The following is a 25,459-nucleotide window of genomic DNA, read 5'->3' as shown; positions in this document are numbered from 1 at the left end:
GGTCTTGTACTCCACACTATGCACTTTGTAACTCTTACCCAAAGAGACCTGGTACAAACCCTATCCAGGCCGCTGCGGGGTCAGGACACTGGAGTTCGGACTTGGGCTGTGGACCTCAAATAGTTTGAACTACTCCTTGACAAAGCCGGTCATGGTGAAACGCGTTGGAGGTGATTGCAGGGACGTGGAACCCATCCTCTTTTTACATGTGGGGTCAAGTATTTACATTCTGACACCTTTACTTTCAGCACCTTAATTTTTGGTTTCTTGCACTGTCTTTTCCCCTTTTTTTTTATATTTATTGTATACACGTATATTTCTGTGTTGCACATTGCACCTTATATATTTTTATCTTTAAGGTTACATACACTTGTTATGCTTTAAATTGAGTGTCACATTGCACGTATATATATTTTTTTAGCAAAAGGTGTTTTTATGATCCATTGGTGATCAGTTGACCCCGACATTTACGTCTTCCCCCTTTACAACTTTTTTATATCCTTTTCCCGTCCCTGCTATCCTTTGCATTTTTTAAGCTCATTTATTTACATATATATATATATAAAATATATTTTTTAAACAATTATACACATTATCAAATTGCGCTAATGATTACTATTTTTATGTATGTTATTTAGCTATATACTATTACCAACTTTTTCTTGCTTGTGTATGATATATGTATTTTTTGTAAAATAAAATCATATTTATTAAATTCTATGGTTATTGATTTCTCAGATTAATATATTTTCTATTTATTTTATTATATACATTTTTTACTTTTGGTGGGTTTACCCTATACGCTGTGGTGGCGTATTTATAGGTTATTTATGATGTTATCATGCAAAAACAAAATATAAGAAGAAAACGTGCCATCAGCAATCACTTAGTGCATACCCTCGGACAAAAAGGGGTTGAAGGTAGAGGCTCAGTCAAGATACAGATGCTAACATATGACCATAATGCTGACTTGGTAACTAAACGTGAAGTACTAATAATAACTTGTGTGACGTATCAGCTGCAGGAAAGAATGACTGGTTTATGAGCTGAAGTAATGTATGTATATAACTGTGAACATATGCGTGATGAAACTAATGTACACGTGGTATGTTGGCTATAGTAATGTGAACATTGTATCAACACTATGTGAGGTAAAACGGTAAGGTCTATCTTACATGTGCATATAGAATTATGGCAGCGTACGGGCATTAACAGTTATACGTGCAATGCATAACGATATATGGTGCATACTGTATGGGAGTCTATAGTAACGAATGCATGTTGTAAACTCTAAAGCAGCATGCCTAGTATGAAATCTAAAATACTTAATCGTACCTTAAGCACGTTACAAGTACAACCATATCCCAGCAAATGCAGGATACCACTCTATCATGATATATGGATGTCGCAAACGTACGGCAGTGTGTGCATAATACAAACTCAATCGCGGTGTAAAGTCTTATCAAGGCGTATACCTAATTCAAACTGTGTCATGAGGTATCTACGGTAAAACAGTCACAGCAACTCTCTGTAGAATATTTGTGGTGGAGATTAAAGTAAAGTATGCAATAAAATGAATGCTTATGGGAACAGATGCACAGTGTGAAAGTAAGCTTTATGATACCTTATCTTTTTTTTTTTTATAGCACAGTATATATGCTATTAATGTAAGCACAGTATGAAGCTAAGAAGGTATAAACGGTAAATATGATATTAAGATATGCTATGAAAATATGCACTGTGTAAATTACGGAAGTATGCATGATACGCATTGTACAAAGTCTGTACAGTAGAGCCACGGATGTGCAGTGGGAATGCTACAAACCTCTAAAGTATAAACTAAACTTGTACCCGGCATAAACAATGAAGTCTGCACCATATAAATGACAAAGTATACATAGTATGCTGCTGCAAACGTATAGGTACAATGCTATGAATGCATTCAGGGTGTAAATACCAATTATGCGTGGTATGAATTCTATGAACGCATGGACAGTATAACTGTACAGTATAGATGCGCAGTTTGAATACTATGAACGTAAGTATGATAAAATGCTATAAATGAATGCACGGTATAAATGCTATGGATGAATGCGGTGTAATGCTGCAAATTACTGCACAGAATGAATTCTATGCATGACACAGTATAAATACATATTTAAATGCTATGAGTAAATGCACAGTAGAAACGCTATGAGTAGCTGCACTGTACAGATGCAATGAATGTTGCTATAAATTATGTATGGTAAAATCTACGAGTAAGTGCACGGTATGAATGCTATAAGTGAATGCACAGTATGAATCCAATGTATAATGCTACAAATTATGTTTGGTATTAATGCTTTGTACAGTTTAAGTGCCCCATATACCTGCTATAAGTGAAGGCATAGTAGAAAGGCAATGTATAATGCTACGAATTAATGCACGGCATGAACACTATGGGTGAAACACAATATAAAGCTATGAGTGAATGCACAGTATAAGTGCTATGGGCAAATACCTAGAATAAACGTACGGTATATAAGCTATGAGTGAAAGCACAGTGAAACTCGGTATACTGCTATAAAATAAGGCACGGTATGAATGCATGGTATAAATGCTATGACGAGTACATGGTGAAACACAATGTGCAAACGCTGTGAACGAATGCACGATATAAATGGTATTAACGGAAGCATAGCATCTAGCTATGACATGACATGAAAGCACAGTGTAAATGCACCATGTAAAGCTAAGAGTGAAATGTGTAAGCAGATTCACAGTGAAAATGCTGTAAGTGAAAGCACAGTATGAATGCTTAGTGTAATACACCACATAAATGCTATGAGTGAATGCACAGTGTGATGCTATGAGTGGAAGCATGTTATAAATGCTGTGTGTGACGCATAGTATGAATGAGCGGTATAATGCAATGAATTAATGCACTGTATAAATGCATGATACAACTGCTACAAATGAATGCACAGTATAGATGCACCATATGATGCTATGAGGGAAAACACGTTATAACAGTGTTAAAAAATGCACGAAATTGCTATGAGCTAATGAACACTATAAATAAACTGTATAATGCTTTAAATACATGCACTGTAAAAGCACAGTAAATGTTATAATGGAAGCACAATATGAACGCTATGAATAAACGCATAGTATAGATGCACATTATAAAGTTAGAATGAAAGCATGGTGTAATTATTGTGAGTGAATGAACGGTATAAATGCAAACTTCAGTGCAATCAATGAAAGCACTGTATAATGCATGGTATATACTGTAAGTAATGAAAGATGCAGAGTATGAATGCAGTGACTGAATGCACAACACAATGCTATGTCTGCACAATATCGCAGTTAGGCACATGCATGGGGAAAAAAACATATGAGTGAATGCACTGTGACACTAAGAACCTAATAACCCTGTAACCTAATCTTGTATAACAAATGCATGCAGAAACTCTTGCCACAGAAACCAACTGTATGAGAGAAACATATCTATGTTTAGCAGCATTATATACAGTTGCAGACATGCAATATCCCCGACAGGTAGCTGAACTCCAGGCTCTGGAACCTGCTAGCATGACCAGTAAAATATATATATATATAAAAATTTTTGGGTTATTTATTTAACCACTATTCCGTTAGTTCCCTCAATACCTGCTTCAAACAACTAGCCGTTTTGAACATACCAGGATATAAGGATATATTAGTATTTACCATAGCCGTAATCACATGATCTTTTTGTTTTCATTGCGGCCGTCACCTGACCGCGCGCTGCACGATAATCGCCGGCCCCTATGACGTCTACTAGGGGCGCGGCCGAAGTGACGCGCGGCTCGGCCAGCGTATAAGACGTCACACGCCGTGATCCCAGGTACGGCAGCGCACTAGCAGCCTGCATTTACCGCAAGGCTCCCCGCCATTGCGGGTATAGCGTGCCGTCCTGGGATCACGGATATCGGCAGACTGGAACTGTAAGTAGCCGCATACTGCGGAGAAGTGGTTCTTCTTTACAGGTACCAGCTGGACAGTTACTGATAGGGGCTTTTCTCTATGTGCTTCCGTTTTTAGGTTTCTGGAAAATATCCATGGCACAGTGAGTGTATGCTCCGCAGGAAATACTCATGCGTTCTATTATGCCTGGAGCACATAAATGATATTGGTACCTTTCTGTTGTGCTTTCTTTGCAGGTGGCCTGATACAGACAGTCCTTGCCGTGATCTCTTAGTCACATTGGTTTGTGTATCTACTTATAGTGTGCTTTCAGTACCACAACTTTAAGGTGTCTCAAGCTTTGTCTTTTGTCTCTCCTGATGACGCCATATCATTAGTGGCAGAAACGCGTTGAGAGCGACACCCTGAATGCTTGATATTGCTTCTGGTGTGAGATCTATACCGCAACCAGAACATTTATTTATTTGTTTGGGTCATTTGAGCACTGATATAATTTGGTGACGTTTTTAACTTTGTAAAATTAAAAGTTAAGTATTACATGCACCTCCCCAGGGATTCTATTTGATTTATCCCCCTTATTATTTCTCATACATTGCTGGGAGTCTACCTTTGCCCCTTGCAGGCACTACATTCAAATAGCAAGTTCTATGTTAGCATGACCAGTAGCATGCTCACTGCCCTCAATCCCCCCTTTTCTGTGGCCCCTTCCCCTATCAACAATACCAGCCTGCCTAGTTCTTACCCTCCTAGAGTATAGTGGGGACGAGCCCTACACCGCCGAGTTAAGCCGACACACCCGCCGCCGTCATCGAGAGGCGGAGCCAGCCAGTGACGTCACCTGCCGTGACAGGACATGCTGTGACCCCGAACTGACCTTGCTCCCCGACAATGCCGACTGGCGGGACAGACCGGACAGACACCGGTAGGGAGAGGTGAATTCAGCCAGCGCCACTTCCGCCAGCATTGAGGAACGGCGCCAGCTAATGACGTCATCCGCCGCGACGAGAGACTCCGCGGCCCCTAGCCGACACTGCTCCACGCCAGAGCTGGTTGGGCGGAGCGGACCAGGGGCATGCAGTTGCCATTGATGAGGGCAACCAGTGTACTTTAGAACGTATTGCCAGGTGTCTGGCTCTTACCGCTCCTGAAGGCTTGCTGCTAGGAAGTATGCGAACAGAAACACCTCACTGTCAGAGCCGTACATGCTCAAATGGTCCTTTCACAAAATGTCACGTACGCCACGCCTGGATGCTGCAGGGGCATTGTATACTCACACCCCATGCATGCTTCCTGTACGCCCCGCCTAGAGTTGCGGGAGGCGTGGAAAACTCACACCCCTCGCACAAAAACAGCCTTGCAGGCTTAACACCAGTTCCAACAACTGTCTCTGTATCTCAGAGACTTCTGTCTGGTGTCCATGGATAGGGGGATTTTTCCCAGTGAGAACATGCAAGACTTAATTGTAATTCTCCCTAAATTGGGGGGGAAAAAGCCCCCAGGGTGTGAGCGGGGGAGAAATGAATGAAATACAAAGGTAGATCAGACCATATGTGTAAAAAATTTACAGAATTTGTTAACCCCTTAAGGACAGAGGGTTTTTTCGTTTTTGCATTTTCGTTTTTTCCGCCTTGCCTTTAAAAAATCATAACTCTTTAAATTTTGCACCTAAAAATCCATATGACTTGGCTTATTTTTTGCGCCACCAATTCTACTTTGTAATGACGTCAGTCATTTTGCCCAAAAATCTACGGCGAAATGGAAAAAAAAATAATTGTGAGACAAAAATTTTTAAAAAATGCTGTTTTGTAACTTTTGGGGGCTTCCATTTCTACGTAGTGAATTTTTCGGTAAAAATGACACCTTATGTTTATTCTGTAGGTCCATACGATTAAAATGATACCCTACTTATATAGGTTTGATTTTGTCGTACTTCTGGAAAAAATCATAACTACATGCAGGAAAATTAATACGTTTAAAATTGTCATATTCTGACTCCTATAACTTTTTTATTTTTCCCCGTATGGGGCAGTATGAGTGCTCATTTTTTTCGCCGTGATCTGAAGTTTTTAGCGGTACCATTTTTACATTGATAGGACTTATTGATCGGACTTTTTATTCATTTTATCATGATATAAAAAGTGACCAAAAATGCATTATTTTAGACTTTGGAATTTTTTTGCGCATACGCCATTGACCGTGCGGTTTAATTAATGATATATTTTTAGAATTCGGACATTTCCGCACGCGGCGATACAATATATTTTTATTTTTATTTACACTGTGTTTTTTTTTATGGGAAAAGGGGGGTGATTCAAACTTTTAATAGGGAAGGGGTTAAATGATCTTTATTCACTTTGTTTTTTGCACTTTTATTTTGCAGTGTTATAGTTCCCATAGGGACCTATAACACTGCACACACTGATCTTTTACATTGATCACTGGTTTCTCATAGGAAACCAGTGATCGATGATTCTGCCGCTTGACTGCTCATGCCTAGATGTCAGGCACTGAGCAGTCATTCGGCAATCGGACAGCAAGGAAGCAGGTAGGGATCCTCCAGCTGTCCTGTAAGCTGTTAGGGATGCCGCGATTTCGCCGCGGCTATCCCGAACAGCTCCCTGAGCTAACCAGCATGCTTTCACTTTCACTTTATACGCGGCATTCAACTTTGAAAGCCGCGTCTAAAGGGTTAATAGCGTGCGGCACCGCGATCAATGCCGCACACTATTAGCCACGGGTCACGGGCCCGACCCGCTATGACACGGGGCCACACCGTGGCCCCGCGTTATAGATCGGGCGGGAGCGGACACATGACGTACCGGTATGTCATGTGTCCTTAAGGGGTTAAACAGCAGTAGGTGAGGTCAAGTAAGGAGATACGCTGGGCCCTAGCGACCACCTACCTAAAAACACCTTAATACAACCTTAATACAAATAAAATAAAATTAGAAAGATAAAAATAGGGATAAAAGGAAAAAATTATTAAGAGAATGTTACAGACATATATAATGTCCCCATGTAAAATTAGTACATTTTAATAGTTATCCCTGTATTAATGGTAGCTGTTTATAACATGCAGTGTAACCGGTGAGTATATTAACCACAAGATAATAAACAATACTATAGCAGTAATATAACAATTATATATGGTTTCCAATATGGTGATCGAGTCAGACTGCGTGCTCCCTGTAAATAAAGGCAGCAAAGATCGCAATGTTCAATAGTCAATTTCCCTGCTATGCAGTGAGGGGCACATAAATGCAAGTGGCGGTGCCTCAATAGTTCCTTGAGTGCTGTGAACTCTCCTGAAAAAAGAAGTTAGATCTGGTATGATGCCTGTGGCAAACAGTGGATTGTTCGTTAGTACTATAGATACGGGAATGAGCAGAGGTGCTGACCTCTAGACAGATATCCTGTGCAGGAGAAAGAGCAGTGGGACTATGTCCGCTCACCCGTTCTGATGGTCCTCTTAAGAGCTTCTAGCCTTGAGGACCGCTGCAGACGGTTCCTCACAGCGAGCTCTCCTCTTTAGCGGTGTGCGTTGCTGCTGCCATTGTCCTCCTCATGCGAAAAGGCGCGCTCAGAATCACAAGCGCCGCTGCTGTGTTAGAATGCAGTGCTGAGCCGCGGGTCTCATCAGCCTTCAGTGAACAGCTCAGGGATGATGGGGATAGCAGTCTGTCAGTGGCTAGACACATTTCAAGAGGTCTACCTCTTTTCTTCAGTAGCTGGGGAATGGTAGGGTTAATGGTCCTTTTATAAACTTGTTAATTGGTCTGATCTTAGGAAAAAAGGGTTTAAAGAAGGGGAGGGAAAGAGAAAGAGAGGAGCAAGAGGGAATAAGTAAAATGGAGTGGAGAGAAATGGTTAGACATTGGGAATGAAATCAGAATGGTAAGAGAATACTAATATATTTGGCAATATTAGCTGTATACATAATCCATATGGGTATGAAGGGCAGTACTGGGGCAGTGGGGGGAAGGGATGGTGTATGAAATAAGATAAGATTTAAGTAGTTAATCTGTTTTCCCTTAGTCTGTCAGCAGCACAATAATGGGTTAACAATCCCCCCTGTGAGCTGGCAGGACCTGTGGAATTTTTAATAATTACAACACACCATCCTGTAGTATAAATGGACCTTCCACATATTAGTAGGGAGGGAAGCTTGTGCTGATGACAGACTAAGGGAAAACAGATTAACTACTTAAATCTTATCTTCCCTAACGTCTGCAGCAGCACAATAATGGGATTTAGTTAGTAGTATCCCTGGGTGGGTGTGTATTCTTTACAGAGTCTAAAACCGATTTGGCAAAACGTGTTTTTTCAGAAAATAAAGAATTAAACTTATAATGTTTGAAAAAAGTGCTTGGAGTGGACCAAGATGCACTGGCACAGATCTGTACCAAAGGTACAGCATTTCTCTCCGCCCAGGAAGCAGCCATCACTCTTGTTGAATGTGCTTTAACAAATTCAGGTGGTTGTAGATCTTGAGTTGTATAGGCCTCCTTTATACAATCAGAAATCCATCTAGAGATAGTTGCTTTAGATGCAGAATGTCCTTTTTTACTACCTTGAAAGGCAATAAACAAGTTCTTATCCTGACGAAATTCCTTTGTTCTGTCAACGTAAATCTTTAAACATCTTACTACATCTAGGGTAGAGTAGTCAGACTGCCCTTCTTCCTCCCTGGAGGGGGAAAATTGGGGCAGTGTAATAATCTTATTTATATTACAGAAGGAAGGAACTCTCGGAATGAATAAAAGGGAGAAATGATAATAACACATTATCTGAATGGAAAGATAAATAAGGTTCCTCTGCCGCTAAGGCCTGTAGTTCTCCAACCCTCTTTGCTGAGGTAATAGCCAACAAAAAAATTGTCTTAAAGGAAAGATACTTTAGGGAAGAACTTTTCAAGGGCTCAAAAGGTGGTTTACACAGTTAATTTAATACCAGAGATAGACCCTACTGGTAGGGTCCTCAAGGGTTTCAACCTATTTAGAGCCCTTAAAAAATCTTTAACTTCCTGGAAGTTACATAATTTGGATTGAAGATAAGCTGATAACCTTGACATGAATAGTACTGTTAGATAGACCTTTCTCATATCCATCTATGAGAAATTCAAGAATTTGTGGTCTAGTCGGGGAAGAGGAATTCATTCCTCTTTCTGCACACCAGGAGCAAAAAGTTGTTTTTATTCTGGAATAAGTCTTGTTAGTTGAGACACTTCTAGAGTGAGATAAAGTGTTGAAGACACGGTTAGAAAAACCTCTAGCCTCTAAAAGGGACCTACTAACCTCCAGGCTGTAAGATGAAGGGATTTCAGATTGTTGCATAACTGGGACCCCTGAGATACTAGGTTGTTCTTTAGGGGAAGTTTCCAGAACATTCCTTGACTCATAGTCATGAGGAGCGGGAACCATGCTCTCTCTTTGGCCAAAAGGGAATTATTGCTATGATTGCAGATCCCTCCTGTCTTATCTTGGTGAGTACTTTGGGAATCATCGCTGTGGGAGGAAAAATGTATGCCAGACTGAAACTCCAGGAAATCGACATCGCGTCTATTGCAAAGGGATGGTCTTCTGAATATAGGGAGCAAAATGTTGCTAGTTTGGCATTCAGTCTGGTGGCCATAAGATCTATGACTGATGTGCCCCAGAGATCTATGATCTTCAGGAATATATCCTGATTCAGCGACCATTCCCCTGGAATAGTTATCTGGCGGCTTAAACGTTCTGCAAGAATATTTAATGTGCCTCTGATGTGGACAGCCGATAACCTGGTTATCCTTACTTCTGCCCATGACAAGATCTTTCCTACTTCTGCAAGTAGTATTGGTGATCTTGTTCCTCCTTGTTTGTTTATGTAGAAGACTGCGGACATATTGTCCGTCTTTACTCGGACTGCTCTGCCAATTAGTAATGGCTCAAAATGTCTTAGGGCGTAAAAAAATCACTCTTAGTTCCTTTACATTTGAAGAAAGAAGCCTCTCTGTTGTACTCCACAATCCGGCTACTACGTGCTCTGCTCCCCATCCTGATGCAGAGGCGTCTGTCGTTAACACCTGCCATGTTGGCTCTAGTAGAGACAACATACCGTCTCTGAGCTGGCCCCACCAATGAAGCAATTCCCTGACACTGAGAGAAAGTGTATGGAGAGTATCTAGATCTGACTGGGTTCTGTTCCATTTCTGAAGAGTCTCTGTTTGAAGGGGTCTGAGATGCCAGAGAGCCCATGGAACCGCGTCTGCAGCTGAGGATAGCAGACCCAGGAAACTCATTAAAGTTCTCAATGTGAAAACTTGAGGGACTCTGAGAAACTGATAACCCCTGAGTATACGTTGCTTCCTTGCATCGGAAAGATATATCTTCATTCGTTGAGAATTTATTATAAAACCTAGGAACTGTTTTATGGTGGCTGGCACAAGAATTTTCCTTGTTGACGATCCACCCTAACTCCGTCAAGAGAGAGATTGTAATTTTTATCTGCTCCTCGAGTAGAAAAGAGGAACTGGCTATAATTAGCCAATCGTCCAGGTAAGGAACTATCCTTATACCCTGGAGTCTGAGGACAGCAACTGCTGCGGATATCACCTTGGTGAATACAAACGGAGCTGACGTTATTCCGAAAGGGAGTACCTTGAACTGAAAATGTTTCAGTGTTCCCCCGATCTTTACCGCTATACGCAGGTATCCTCTGTGGGCGGAAAATATAGGAATGTGGAAATAGGCGTCCTTTAGGTCTAATGACGCCATAAAATCTCCTTGAGATATGAGGGGCCATATGGACTTGATTGTTTCCATTTGGAACACGTTCTTTACTAGAAATGTGTTTAGATATCTTAGGTCTATGATTAGACGTGATTTTCCTGAAGGTTTGGGGACAAGAAAAACGGGTGAGTATACTCCTTTCCTTTCTTGGGCTGAGGGAACTAGCTCCAGGGTGGCTAGAGATAGAAGGTCTAGAATAGAATTCTCTAATAGTGTCCTTTTTGGTTCCTGCAGGGTCTGTGATGAGATGAACCTGTCTGGAGGGTACAAGAGGAAAGAAAGCACGTAACCAGACTGGATAGTGCTTATAACCCAAGGGTCTTTTATTTTTTGTACAGAAAGAAAAAAAGTTAGACGGCCGCCTACTGGAGTATCTTGATAGTCAAAATTGCTGCTTCTTGTTAGGTCTGGTTATTCTAGGGCCACCTCTTCTAGAAGAACCAGCTCCTCTATTAGAGGGACCATATCTAGATGTAGGAGGAGACCTGTCTCTGTTGGGGAAGAATCTGTGAGACTGTCTGGGAGCCTGAGGAAATGACTTCCCTTTCTTGTCTGACAACTCCAACACAACATTAAGGTGTCTAATTTTGGCCGAAAAAGTCTACCAGGAGAGAAGAGCAAGTTACAGAGGTGATACTTTGATGGGTTGTCACCAGACCAGGGGTGCAACCATAAAGCTCTTCTCCCCGCCGTAGACAAGGCCATAGCTTTAGAGGAAAAACGCAATTGTTGATTAGCAGAATCACAGAGATAGTCTACAGCTAGATTTATCTGCTTAAAAGAAGAAAGAATTTCATCCCTAGGCACACCTCTATCAATGTCCTCCTGGACGTTATTCCACCATTTTCTTAAATTACATGAAACTTCAGAAGCAGCAATAGATACAGCAGACTGACTTGCAGCAGTAATATAAGATCTTTTAAGAGCCACCTCAACCCTCCTGTCCATGGGGTCTTTAAGACTCGACCCATCTTCCGCCGGAACCAGAGTCCTCTTGGATATCTTGGCAATGGCGGTATCCACCTTGGGTGGGGAAAACCAGTCCCTTTGACTGGGATTCCTCCAAAGGATACATCATTTTAAACCTTTTTGAGATCACTGGAGCTTTCTCAGTTTTTTTCCACTCTGCCAGCATAAGGGCGGAGTTGGAGACATTTATTTTGAAAGCCCCTGGCCCTCTACTATCTAAGGGAGCTTCTCTCTGATCTCCAGTCTGACCCTCGGTCTGCACCAATTTTTGTAATTTCTGTGTCTTTTCAGCAGGAAAAAACACCTTCCCTTGGTCAAAGAATTCTTCTTCAGAGTCCTCTGATGAAGCATTTCTATCTTCTACCATGGAAACGTCCTCATCTAATATAGGGGATGAACCCCTCTGGGGAGAGGAAGGACCATATCTAGATCTTTTTCTTGGAGTAGAAAAAACTTCTTTAAGTTCTTTAATAGAACCTCCTACAAAGTCCTTAACCCACACCCCCACATCCTGTACTGTGGGTTCCTGATTTTCAGGAAGACGAGGACGACAAGACTGGCATAAAGTATGATCATAACCGTCTGGAAGTGGTGTATTGCATTCTCTGCAAACTATATCCTTTCTTTTCTGTGTAGATTTTCCAGCAGAATCTCTGCCTGAATCTTTAGAAGACATCTAAAATGGAATATATATATATATATATATATATATATATATATATATATATATATATATATATATACTATAACTAACTATATAGTTACACACCAATAGAGGGGAAAAAATAAGGTACATACCTCTTTAAGAAGGAAATAGTTTCTAAAGAAACACTCTCTGCACTAGCACCAATTGATTGAAGCAGGCTCAAAGAGACCTGCTGACTGACATTGTGCAGTTTAAATACACAGACTGGCGCCAACATAAGGAAAGCCACGCCCCCCTAATTGCTAAGAAGAGGCCCATAAAACTAAAGAAAAAATAAACAAATCCATCTCCACTGATGCTGCCTTACCTACAGCAAGCAGTAGATAAGGTAAACAAACCGAGGGAGAGAAGAAAAGAATACGCCGTCCGGAGTTAACCACGCCCACCTCTGACCTCAGCGGCAACATGCACGCATAGATCGCACTGTAATAAAACCAGGAAGTATCGGCGTGCACGCTCCTATGGAGCAGGAGGCGCATGTTAGCAGGCAGATATGCAGCTCCCGGTACAGGAGCTAAACAGCAGCAGGGATCTTGCAGTCAAGGAGGTCAGGGAGGTCACAGGACGGCCGGGAAGTTAAGGAGGAAGGTATCTCCACTGTACTGCTCACAGGATGAAAAAAAACTCAGTGAGGGACAGGGGAAGGTCCATTTATACTACAGCGTGGTGTGTTGTAATTATTAAAAATTCCACAGGTCCTACCAGCTCACAGGGGGGATTGTTAACCCATTATTGTGCTGCTGCAGACGTTAGGGAAAAATATATTATGGTATGCAAGTAAAGTGGGAAATTCAGGTATAAAAGAAGGATATGTGACATACATGAATATATAATGGAATCCAATTTGAATAAAATAATAAATAATATGGATAAAAATAAATATAAATAAAGATGGGAATAAAGATAAAAATACAATGGAAAATAAAAATATATAAAAATATAAAATAAAAATGAAAAAAAAAATTCAAGAAATGAAAAGAAAAAAAATAATAATAATAATAATAATAATTAAAAAATAAAACATAAATGGTGAATTTTATAAAAGATGTCAATAAAAGCAATGTGCCAAGATAATAAATAAGAACAGTACGTGTGTTGTTACACAGTGTAAGAACTGTTTTTCAAAAACAATAAAAGAAATAAAACAGGAACAGGTGTAATAAAAGTATGGCTTCTATATGGGTGCCTCATAATGAGAAAAATGTGGGTCTGTGTCAGAGGGTGTATAGTGAGATAATGGTTTACAGGGGCTGCCAGGCTTGGACATGCACAGGTGCTAACCAGCCAGACACCCTGCCTGTCATGACCTTGGGATTCCCCAAACTAAAATCCAATATATATGATGAATAAAAACTCTTATTATAAAAATCCAAAAAAGTTCGCATCCAGCATTTAATCCAGAGAGGACAAAAAAGCAGGGTCCTCCAGCTACTCCAAACAATGACAGTGAAAAAATATGTTAAAACTTCACTTTTACTTCATATCGTTAAAAACAAAGGATATCCATGTGAATTAAAAAGACACACACAATGCACCATATTGTGTGTTTTGTGTATTGTGTGTGTCTTTTTAATTCACATGGATATCCTTTGTTTTTAACGATATGAAGTAAAAGTGAAGTTTTAACGTATTTTTTCACCGCCATTGTTTGGAGTAGCTGGAGGACCCTGCTTTTTTGCCCTCTCTTGATGTTCTTCTTTGGGAAACAGCCCGCTGCTTGCCTGCCCTGCTCTCCACATCTACGGCCGGAAAGTGCGTCGGTGGAGAAGGCTGCAGTGAAGATGTGGCCTTTTCACTGTGGCCTTTTAAAAGCTGCAAAACTACAACTCCCAGCATGGCCAGACATCCAAAGGCTGTCTGGGCATGATGGGAGTTGTAGTTTTGCAACATATGAAGGGCTACAGTTTAGAGACCACTGTATAGTGGTCTCAAACTGTAGCCCTCCAGATGTTGCTAGGCAACTCACCGGCTTCCGTAGGATCCAGGGAGCCAGCCACACGTCATCGCCGCCCGCCAATCACCGCAGCCGATCGTCTCCTCGATGGGTAAGTGGACTTCGGCGCCGGTCCTCCTCGGTTTCCCCATTCTTCCCCACCTATATGGGTGGGCAGAACGGGGAAACCGAAAGTTAACCTCCCCACCCCTGATCTGCTATTGGTCGTCGCGTCTATACGACCAATAGCAGGGATTGGAGGGGTGGCACCCCTGTCGCCTCACTCCTATCCCCTCAGGGGGATCGTGGGTGTCTTGGACAACCCCGATCCCCCTTATTTTTCCGAATTCACGGGCGATTTGTGGCGATCGCCGACATGGGGGGTCTGATGACCCCCGAGGCATTTGCGCGGGGCACCTGCTGATCGATATCAGCAGTCACCCTGGTCCGGTCCCCGCCCACTGTGCGTACATGTATGTCATGGGTCCTTAACTACAGTTTGAATATCATAAAAAAGCAAGACTACATTTTGCCAAAATGAACTTGAGTAAGCCAAAATCCTTCTTAGATAACGTCTTGTGGACAGATGAGACCAAGATAGAGCTTTTTGGTAAAGCCCATCATTCTACTGTTTACCAAAAACGGAATGAGGCCTACAAAGAAAAGAACGCAGTACCTACAGTGAAATATGGTGGAGGTTTAATGATGTGTTGGGGTTGTTTTGCTGCCTCTGGCACTGGGTGCCTTTAATGTGTGCAAGGCATCATGAAATCTGAGGATTACCATCAGATTTTGGGTCGCACTGTACAGTCCAGTGTCAGAAAGCTGGGTTTGCGTCCGAGATCTTGGGTCTTCCAGCAGGACAATGACCCCAAACATATGTCAAAAAGCACCCAGAAATGGATGGCAACAAAGCCCTGGAGAGTTCTGAAGTGACCAGCAATGAGTCCAAATCTAAATCCCATTGAACACCAGTGGAGAGGTCTTAACATTGCTGTTGTGAAAAGGCGCCCTGCCAATAAGAGAGACCTGGAGCAGATTGCAAAGGAAGAGTGGTCCAACATTCCGGCTGAGAGGTGTAAGAAGCTTATTGATGGTTATAGGAAGTGACTGCTTTCAGTTATTTTTTCCAAAAGGTGTGCAACCAAATATTAAGTTAAGGGTGCCAATAATTTTGTCCAGACCATTTTTGGAGTCTGGTGTGACATTTTGTCCAATTTGCTTTTTTATCTCCCTTTTTTGGTTTAGTTTCAATACCCACAAAGGGAATAAACATGTGTATAGCAAAACATGTGTTACAGCAATCCTTTTCTGTGAGAAATACTTAATTTTCTAGAAAAATTTCAGGGGTGCCAACATTTATGACCATGACTGTATCTCCCTGTACTGTAGGGGGGGGGGGGCTAGCAGACAGGAATTCAAGGCATACACTTCAGTAATACAGGTGTTTTACCAGTGAATGCCCATTCTAATTGGTCAGTTCTTCCAGCCACTGACATGTTTCGCAGATCTGGACTGTCCATAGCATTGTATGTTGAGTATGGTTTCAAAAAGACCATTGTATGTTGGAACTATTGTATGTTTTAGCCATTGTAAGTTGAGGGAGCACTGTAACGTGTCTGTACCTGTGCGTGATGGTGGTCTGGCAATTTGTCTGTGATTTAAGCCCCAATATTTATTTTTAGCAGCATACAAAATTACTCAGGTCTCAGGTTTTCCCAGGTTGCAGTGCATCAAGACATGACATGTGATGACAGGGAGCCTATCTGCTTCAATGGGTGGAGCAACTGCTGAGTGGGAGAGAGATAATTTTTCAACAGCTGTAGGCACCCTGGTTAGAAAACACTGGTCTTTTAAAGGAAATGCAACTCATTTGTGTTTCAATGGGTGGGGTGGATGATGTATGGGAGAGAGGAAAGTGACCTCAAACTTACAAGCATGGAACTATGGGATGTGTAGTTTGAAAATGAAATCCAACATGAAATACCCAGTTCACAAAAAGATAGCTACAGCATTATGGAAATCTCACAACACAGCCATTTAGCCCTAAGACAAGCACATATCCTTCCTAAGCATGTCCATTTTAACTACTAAAATAACTTCTTGGTGGATAACTTCTTTAACACAAATGATCTCAACAGCCTCCAAAAATTGTCTTACCTTTAGAGGGAAGCCCTGTTTCTGGGTTTTGACGTCTTGTGTGCTCAACCCTGCATTCCCACACATCTTCCATTCTCACCATAGCTCTAAATCAAAAGGGGTGGTAATTGCAGTTCGTAACACTATAGCCTTCTCGCTAACTAAGGTCGAATGTGATCCACGAGGCAGATAAGTCATTTTGGTAGGCTGTATTAATAATGTTTCATACACTCTGCTGTCTCTATATGCTAACACTGGACAGGCACCCTTTATCTGCAAAGAGATCCAGTTGTCCTGTGGAATTACCACAAGGCCTTTATTAGAGGCTCTTTTATCAAATATGGTGCTATTAGTAAAAAAAAAAAAAAAAAAAAAGGACTATAAAGCTAAGAGACATCCTCACTTAACACCCTAGTGATGGGTTGATATTATATAGCCCTGAATCTATAATCTATAGCCAATGGCTTTCAACAATTGCTTTCCCTGAACAGCCCTGTCACTCAGTCAAAGATAATTAAGATCATTAATTAATTCATAAACCCAGACCAGACTGGTTTATAAATCTATATTATAAAACACTTAAAGATATACTATCCCCTCACTTGACTAATGTAACGGAGCTGGATGTGGATCCTCTCACCTGTGTGGCTGATGACTCAGACCATATCGGGGAGCGGAGCCTAACTTACTATAGCCTGCCGCAAGGCATGATGTGCTTGCTGCTGCGGGTGACACCCAGGTCACTACCCCCGACATGGCTCGACCACACAGGTAGCTGGGCAAGGCGAGTAACCTAAGGATAAGGCAGTAGCTTAGTCAAACGTAGCAGAAGGTCAAGGCAGGCGGCAAAGTCTAAAAACTTAGCGAAAGGTCTGGATACACGGGTAAGGCTGACAGGCTATAGGGGTCACATAATCTCAGGCTAGGGGCACTGAAGATCTGGTAGGGAAGTGGGGGAGGTGCAGGATCATTATAATGTAGAGACAGGTGTCACAGTAATTATGGTCATACTGGCCCTTCAGAGCTCCGACGCGCGTGCCCTGGGAGACGGGGACGCGTGGGCCGGAGCTGAGACACAGGGGAGGACGCGGCAGCGGAGCAAGGTGAGTGACGGGCTGGGATTAGCGTGCGAATGCGAATCCCAGCCCCGCAGGCAGACGGAGACACGGGGACTCTGCACTCCCGGCCTGTGCTTGCGGCCGGGGCACAGAGTGTAACAACTAATTTCTGTCAAGTAGCCATCTCCTCAGGCTCGTTCCCTAGCGAAGACCTACAAGCCCTTATTGTTACTCTACCCAAGCCTGGGAAATTGCCTGATGTCTCACAAAATTATAGGCCTATTTCCCTCCTCAATCAGTACTTAAAGATTGTAGCGAAACTACTAGCTACTAGACTAGTAGGGGTGTTACCCTGTCTAATCAGACCAGATCAAGCAGGCTTCATCCCCAGTCGCCAAACTGCTGATAACATTAGAAGAATTACCAAAATTCTGAATCATATTGAAGAGCACAACACCCCTGCATTGGTCCTTGCGTTAGATGCCGAGAAGGCGTTTGACTGGCTTCGCTGGTTATACACCTTCTCGGTCCTTGGCCACCTGGGTATTTTGGGTCCTATATTGCAGGCAATTATGTTGCTAAATACTAGACCCTCAGCGAGAGTCTTCCCCTCTCCCCCTCTCCCCACACATCTTTATACTGTGCATGAAGCCCCTTGCTCAGGCCCTTTACTCCAGTGATCAGATTACGGGGTAGATATTGGAGGTAGAGGAGATCATATAATTTCACTTTATGCTGACAACATGATTCTCACATTAACAAATCCCTCTACTTCTGTTCCAGCAGCAATGGGATTAATTTCTCATTTTGGTACTCTATCGTAGTACCACCTAAATACTGCAAAAGTTCAGGCTCTTCCTCTTTGTCTGCCTCCTGAAGTGGTTGCTGAAATGAAGTCGAAACATCCTTTTGATTGGCAATCCTCCAGTGTTACCTACTTGGGCATTAAGCTGTTGTTTTCACATACCAAGTTATAGGGTGCTGATTTAACCTTTAACTGTTGTGTCGCCAGGCTGAGGGCTCCTCTGTATATGCTTGTCCTATCGGCACCCGTCCCAAGAGCGATAGGGAGGTATTAAATAAATGATTGTCCACAACCGGAGATTTTGTAGAAAACTGTCCGAACTTTTACTGGAGTTTTATGCAGGATTAAACAGGAAACAGTCCATGTAACAAAGTCTATTTGGAGTTTGACAGTTGGTTGGGACCTCGTGTGTTTCTAGAGCTTAGGAAGTTAATAAGCGCTGTTCCACTGGATTTAGGGGATTGATATTCGGTCCAGTAGTCACGCTAGCTTTAGCGGGGATTGATATTTAAACTCATGGTTAGATTCAGGCTGAGGTTGGCAGGCTTCAGGCCTAAGCTTGTCTTTGTAAGTTGAACGGGACACTTCTCACTCTCCACTAGTCCGGAACCCAAGAGGGCGAGGATTGGCTAGCAGCTCCCTTATATGGGCAGGGGATGGCCTTGAGCTCATTGGTCCATACCATCTGTCATTCACTTTACAAGAAATTATGGTCTAACCATGTGACCACACTCGTGACCTAGGAAGGTCCTTCAACATACCTTACTAGAATTAACATTAGTCATGTGACCTAAGGTCCTGTGACACTATATAGATAATTAAATATACAATTATTTATACATGTTAAACATCATAGAATTGAAGAAGGAAGAGGCGACCAGGGGCTATTTCACCAGGAGGACCCTATTGGAACGAAGTAACTCTGACTTTGGGGACCACCATACAAGGTACGGTATACTATATGGTACCGGCAAAGTAGGAGGAGTAAAAATGGGGGGTATTTTGAGAGCGCTACTGTCAGATGGCGATAGTCAAAGTCAAGAAACGGTATGAGCCAGCACTTATGCAGGACTAACTTTTATTGAAAAAAGAAGCCAAGAAGTAAAAACAGGACAACGCGTTTTGGCGCTCGCTGGCACCTTCCTCAGGTCCACAATCATAACTACAGAAGAAACATATACATAGAATATCAAAATACATCAATGGAAAATCAAACCATCTGGATGAGAGAGTACAAAACATATGGACAATAAATAATAATAGTGGTGATCAGGATGATTGTGGTCTGGGTCTAAAAACAGTAAGATGATAAGTAAGACAGCAGGTAGAACCACTTGTAATATGTAATAAAATCTATTATAATACAAAATGAAAACAACACACATAAATAAAAAAGGGAGCCTATGAGAGAGGAATTTTGATCTGTCCCCTAGCATGTAAATATGGACATAGAACATTGGCCGTCATTCATAGCAGTAAATGTAGACCGCCGGTGGCGGTCTAGAGGGTGGGTGGCAGAGTGTTAGAGGTTTGGAGTGGGAGCCACATTATGGTGGTATAATCAGGTGGGCAGGTGACCCTACTGTGTGCAAAGTAGCCAGCTTGAGAGGTTTTTTTTGAGGGACTCCAGTGGCTATCCAATGAACAGGCAGGGCCACAGCTGCTGAGGCCGGATACATGGTATGATGTTCCTGTGACTGGCTGCGGGCATATGGCCGGGGAACAAAGTTCCCCAGATCGCCGCAGGGTGGTGGGTGGGAGAGAGATAGATATGTACTTACATTTGTGGAGTTCTAGCCGGAGTTCCTGTGGGCGGGCTCATGAGTACGGAGCATTGGCGCTCCATTTTATGAATGAGCGCTGCCGATAGGAGCGCACTTCCGGTATTGCGTGGTTACTTCCGGTCATGCGCAATAGACAGCGGGATCGCCTAAGTCGACGCGGGAGTGCGGCAGGCGCATATGGCAATGGATGGGAACCCCGGAGGGTGTAGTTGGCGTTTGATATAGACACCAGAGCTACTCACAGCAAGGGGGAAAGAAAAAATATATTGTTCTAAGTCATAAATAAATAGATGGATGAATATATGGTACCGGGACACCACAAACCCCCTTACTGAAGATAAGTCGGCCTCGACGTCTGTCCCCTAAGTCAGAGGGACGAAGTGCAACAATTGTTTTTTTACAGTCCTGGGCATAGTCTTTGAAATGTCCATTATTCAGGCTGTATGAACGCAATAAAAGAGTCTTTGCATATGATGAGAGTTCTTGCAAGCTATGAAGGATTTTTGTTATTTACTATATATTTGTTTTTTCTTTTCTCTAGACAAACTTTATATATACTTTGATGTACAGACATGAGTACTGAGAAATTCATGAACAGGATTATGCTGTTCACGAATTTAGTAACAGGATGACATTATAAGGCATTAGATACATCTTAAGCACTTTTACGTAATGACTTTACTTTTGACTGACTAGAAACGCTATATAACATTTTATAAATCTCACTTGACATTGTTATTACCACATTTGTTACCTGTCTAGTACATTGAAGTTATATTATATATTATACTAGGGTCCATTGGCTACACGCACTTATCCCTAGAACTCAACAGATAAACCTAACCTAGGTTACCTTTATGAATACATGCATATACTTAGGCTTACAGGAGTGCCTTCTGGCCAGGAAGAGCATCCTGAACACGTAAAGAGAACAAAGTTAGTGTACATAACAGTGTCAGGAATTGAATAATGACATAGGCTACAATCCCTTAAAATTTTGTTTCTTTGTTTACTTAGAATGTGAGATATTTTTGTTCTGAGTTAGTGTACTAAGTTATAGTGAGGTAGTTACACTAAAGTGATTATTTGATGTACTATGTGTTCACATGAATTATGTGAAGAGTCAGTCTTGGTATCTTAAAGGTAGGTTGCCCTGAATGGACCTTTGAGAAGGTGTTAGTGATGGGTGACAGGAATGTTGCTCTCAGTGAAGCTGAGAGAGCCACCTACTTACAACTACTACAACACCTGATATTTTGTGTACAAGTGTACAGAGTGAAATTTTTGTGTACAAGAACCATTTACATTTGGTTCAACCTGAAAATAACATTTATTAGAATTACAACAAGTTTCAGGTGCATTCACCTGATAAGTGCAATTAGGCAAGGAAATAATATATTACTGTTGGATTATGTATAGTTAAATAGACGCGCAAGGATCATCAGTCCACATGCACTAGGAGTCCATATAACACGGCTACCACATTTAGCTGGGCACACACTTACAAATCTCCTAATAGCTAGGAGTCTCTTAACCCAAGGGTCAGGCACAAGCTTGGTGGGTGCAAGGATAACTTGAAATGTCTTAGAAAAGTTCTGCTAGGTGCTTTCTTAAACAATTCCAACGGTCTGTGCAGACAAAATTAAGACAAAATAAAAATCAAATTAGGATCAAGCATGAAGGTTAACCCTTTAAAAGAAGCTATTTCGTCATCCAGCTCCTCTTGCCCCTCTTGACTTCAGAATTGGGCAAGGGATTGACGTTGGTGTCCCACACCACATTTAAGAAGGTAGAGTGGGTCACTGTAGGGTTAACATTGACCATATATTTAATGGCCGCTGCTGAAAATGCCAGTGGTAGAATGGTTGGTGCCGGTTGGTCCGGCCAAACCTCCTCAGTAGGAGTAGGCCGTGGCATTGTTGTTGGTGCCCGCAGTTTAGGCCTCACCTTCTTGGCAGGAGTATGCCTGGGCACTTCTGTTGGTACCCGCAGTTTAGGTCAAACCTCCTCAGTAGGAGAGGGCCTGGGTACATCACTGAAGATAGAGGCATCCAGCTGCTGCTGTAGAGTCTCCTTTTCTGTATGCTCATCAGTGGAAACAACAGGAGCAGGCCATATCGGCCTTAGCTGAAAGGGGTCCTCTTCCCAATCATCAGAAGGGAAATACTGGAATGGAAGTTGGGTTGGAGTTGCTGGTCTAGTGACTGCAGCTGCCCACTCTCCTCGCAGGCCCTCGACAGGTGTATATTCTACTATCTCACCCACCTCCAGGGAATGGAACTTCTTGTCAAGGTAAGGTCTCTGTACAGCTCGCCGGTTTACGAGAATGGTATAGCCAGTGTGGCAATCAATGAGGGTACCATAACCTCTGACCTTGTCGAACTTGGCCATCGTGGCACAGCGGCACTCTAAAGGCTTCTCCCCTCCTCGGGGATAGTCCCACATACGGATAAAGAGTGCTTCCAATTCTTTGGTGTTTCTCTCATAGCGGATCCTTTCTTCATAAGGCAAATGAACATGCTTGGGGGCATAAAGTTCTCTGTGTCGGGCCTTTAGTTTCTCCATCAATTCGGCCATTTCAGCTTCTTGACGGGCCCTTTCCCTCTGCACTGTGGGAACCGGTGGGAGTGGCTTCCCAGGCAGGGGCTCAAGAACATCATGCATATATTGAATCAATTCTGGTTCATCCCCGAATGTCCATTTAGGCAAACGTGGCGAGCGCGGTCATGCACACGGCAAATTTAAACCAGACAGGGGTACTTCTGGTTCTGGGCTGGAGGAGGAAGAGAAGGCAGCTTCTGGTGGGGTACTTACAGAAGATTCCTCCGTCGGGATCTCAGCCCACAAACCCCATGTCCGGTGGTGAGGGGACAATCTCACCGGTGAAGATGCTCCAGGTGTCCCAGCAAATTCTCCTGGAAGGGTGTCCGGCCAGTCGTCGTTATCGTCAGGTAGCAGGGGAAGATTGCAGGCCCCCTCTGCATCCAACGATAGCTGCTGCAGACAGTCAGCAAGGTCTTGGAATAGTTGGGCTGCGACCACCACAACTTTCCTCTGCTCCGGCGCCATCTTGGAAGTCTCACCGCGTGGAACGCTTATCTCCGCCATGTCTGTACACTCCATCTCTTCCTCCTCCAGACTGAAGAGGTCACTGTGCAGGGCTCCTTTTATAATGGGCTTCTCCAAAATGGCTGCTGGCCGGAAGGACGTCATCGGTGCAGCCCTGACTTCCAGTTCCCCTGGAAACAACAGCAGTGATTCTAAGTTCCCTTTTGGCTACGACACATTTACTTGGTAGCCACGTCCAGGGGCAGGTCGTTGCACAGCGCGGGCTTTTTTCGCGTGCCTCTCCAGCAGCGAATTAACTCTTGCAGCGCTGACCGGACCAAAGGATCGTAGCATGTATTCATTTCGTACTTTAAACATCCTTGCAGACAATAAATCTTCGCCTCCTCCCTTACTTTTCGGGTGCCCTCCTTGCACGCAACACCACACACACAGTCTCGTACACTTAAATGGTGGTTTACAGTAGGGATCGACCGATTATCGGTTTGGCCGATATCATCGGCCGATAGTCACGATTTTGTGCGTTATCGGCAATTACCTTGCTAATAATCTGATAATGCCCCACCCCCCGCACCGCACCGCACTCCCTACCGCACTGCCCCGGCGGTCCGCGCTACTTATGGCTCCTGCTGCGTCCTGTGTTACGTTGTGCGCTGCGCAATTAACGAGTGACGTCCTCAACGCGACGTCACCGTCAGTGCGCAGAGTGACCGGAGCCAGATGTAGTGTGGACCCAGGACCCCGGGAACAGGTAATTATCAAACCGGGGATGAGGGAGGCAATGGGGCAGCGGCGGCGTCGGTCTCTGGCCGGGGCGGTGCGGTGGGGGGTGTGGCGCGGTGGCGGTGATAGGACTCAGGAGGACCCCGGACAGACAGGGGGAGAGAAGCGGGTGGTGGTGGCGGTCTCTGGCACCGCAAAAGCCACTGCAGTTCATTGATGTAAAGCGCCCTCTTTAAATCAATGATCTGCAGCGGGGAGGGGGGGGGGGATATATAGGCGATAACTTATACCGGAATATCGGTATAAGTTATCGGCTATCGGCCCTAACCTCCACAGAGTATCGGTATCGGCCCTAAAAAATCAATATCGGTCGATCCCTAGTTTACAGCAGGATTAAACAGGAAACAGTTCATAAAGATAAATGGGGGTGACTGGTTCTCAAGGTCTTGAGTGTGATGGAAATGTGTTATATGGTTTTGTCTGTGAATATGTAATGATTATAGTGGTGTTTATGAAAAATTAAAGAGGGTGATGATGGGAGTTTGTATAAACTTGAGGGTATGTATATATATAATGAATAATTAAAGAGGGTGATGATAGGTGTTCCTGTATAAACTGGAGAATCTGTATATAATGATCGGTGTATATGGGAGAGAGGGAAAAGTATGGGGGAGAAAAGTATCTTGATAGGTGTTTGTGAATGATTGGAGAGGGTGAAAGAGGGTGAAAGGGGGAAGAAATATTAAATTACAAATAAATTACGCTTTTATCTATCCAAGTAAGAGCCTTTTCTTTTATTTTCACCATCCTCTATCTCTCTTTCACCATCCCCCTTCTCCTTTAATCATTTCCTTCTCCCCTATACTTTTCTCTCCCATAGACACCGATCAATATATACACACACATCCTGCAGTTTATACAGAAACTCCTATCCCTCTCCAATCACTCACAAACACCTATCAAGATACTTTTCTCCCCCATACTTTTCCCTCTCTCCCATATACACTGATCATTATATACAGATTCTCCAGTTTATACAGGAACACCTATCATCACCCTCTTTAATTATTCATTATATATATATATATATATATATATACATACCCTCAAGTTTATACAAACTCCCATCATCACCCTCTTTAATTATTCATAAACACCACTATCATCATTACATATTCACAGACAAAACCATATAACACATTTCCATCACACTCAAGACCTTGAGAACCAGTCACCCCCATTTATCTTTACGAATTTTCTGTTTAATCAGGGTATACAGGAGATTATACCCAGACTGAAGTTCTTGGTCACCACACCAGATTGAGTACGTCTCACACTTCCTTAATCTTTTTCAGGAAACAGTTCATGTAACAAAGTCTATTTGGAGTTTGACAGTTGGTTGGGACCTCATGAGTTTCTAGGACTTAGGAAGTTAATAGGCGCTGTTCCACTGGATTTAGGGGATTGATATTAGGTCCAGTAGTCATGCTAGCTTTAGCGGGGATTGATATACTCACGGTTAGATTCAGGCTGAGGCTTGCAGGCTTCAGGCCTAAGCTTG

This window comes from Hyla sarda, chromosome 4 (assembly GCF_029499605.1).
Source record: "Hyla sarda isolate aHylSar1 chromosome 4, aHylSar1.hap1, whole genome shotgun sequence".
Taxonomy (NCBI): Eukaryota; Metazoa; Chordata; class Amphibia; order Anura; family Hylidae; genus Hyla; species Hyla sarda.
This window is presented reverse-complemented; position numbering follows the sequence as displayed.